General features: G+C 30.3%; 1 protein-coding gene across 2 annotated transcripts in view; it reads right to left on the bottom strand.

The window, feature by feature from the left end:
* LOC106471838 (GA-binding protein subunit beta-2-like) overlaps positions 1-1,250 on the bottom strand; it is a 71,760-nt gene that overhangs the window by 68,074 nt on the left and 2,436 nt on the right. Inside the window, exon 2 of one of the 2 annotated variants that reach the window (XM_022400445.1) lies at positions 1,050-1,145. The exons of the other annotated variant lie outside the window; for it this stretch is intronic. The gene's annotated coding sequence lies outside the window, so the exon portion shown is untranslated. The remainder of the gene's footprint in view (positions 1-1,049; positions 1,146-1,250) is intronic. 2 annotated transcript variants of the gene reach the window in all.

Below are 1,250 nucleotides of genomic sequence, written 5' to 3'. Positions count from 1 at the left end.
ATATTCTAGCTTCCCAATATCGGTACTTTGAGTTCCTAATTCGTACAAAACTATAGACTTTGTATTTTGACTTCACAAACATCTTATTTAAACCAGTGCTGCATTCAACATACCATGTGACACACAAAAATCAATGTTAACTGTATTTTTTAATATTTAATTTTAAATTAAGAAATTGAGCAATGTATAGTACTAAAATTTGAATTATAATCTACAGTTTGATACCAAACTTATTGACATAAATTTATGAAGTAATAGTTCAATAAAATTTTGAATGCAAGTCAACAAACGAGATGACATGGCCTTTCACCCATGACACGTCTCAAAAGTGTTAATTAGAATCTCAAAATATGCTCCCCCCCCAACTCTTAGATTGGATCTAAGGAAGTTTTTTCTCTCAAAAACAGTGAAGGATGAATGGAACAATCTCCTGAAGGAAGCAGTTTCTGTGAGCAGTGTAAATTCATTTAAAGTGTACCTTCAAAGACATTTAAGACACAGAGATGGAGTTTATATGAGGCAGCGCACAGCTGGTTCCCTGTTCTGTCACCCTCAACATGTGAGAAGAGTCAAGGGCACAAGTCAACTCTGCAAGATAATTAACTACCTAGTTGGCTCCTTCAAAGAAGAATTGAACAGTGAAAATAACTGAATACTGTAATTAAAATTAATGAATCAGAATCATATTTTGGGTATTTTTACTATTTTATTTAGTTTTCTTCAAACAAATTTCCCAATTATCAGTAAAACAATGTAGAATTTCCAAATAAAAAGAAAAAAATTACTTCATAATTTTACAGTAAGAAATGTTTTCCTCAAATGATTTCAGTTTCATTTTTTTATCATACTTTAATTTTTTATTGTGATTGGTAAATTATTTGTAATACATTCCTGAAAATTTGCTTATATTAGAAGTTTTTGTGGTATATAAATAACGAAAATAAAAAAAATTCACACACCATTGGATTTCACAGTCCAAAAGTAGTAAATATACAATGTAAGTTCAATTATGTAGTTAATAATCAATGAAAAACAATTAAAAATCGTACCTGTAAATCGACCTCTCACACCACACGACCTTCCCATTGGAACAATGTTAACAAAATGTCAGTGACTGATATCAAATTTTCGCTTTACCCGGTAACCTGAAACCGCAAAACCCGTGTCAAGGGAAGATAAAATGTAGTCCCAATAAAATCCATCAATTTCAAACTGACATACGTGGATTCATATTATATATATATATATAT

This window comes from Limulus polyphemus, unplaced genomic scaffold (genome assembly GCF_000517525.1).
Source record: "Limulus polyphemus unplaced genomic scaffold, Limulus_polyphemus-2.1.2 Scaffold4896, whole genome shotgun sequence".
Classification (NCBI taxonomy): domain Eukaryota; kingdom Metazoa; phylum Arthropoda; class Merostomata; order Xiphosura; family Limulidae; genus Limulus; species Limulus polyphemus.
The sequence above is the reverse complement of the archived record's forward strand: the minus strand, read 5'-3'. Positions and strand labels throughout refer to the sequence as shown.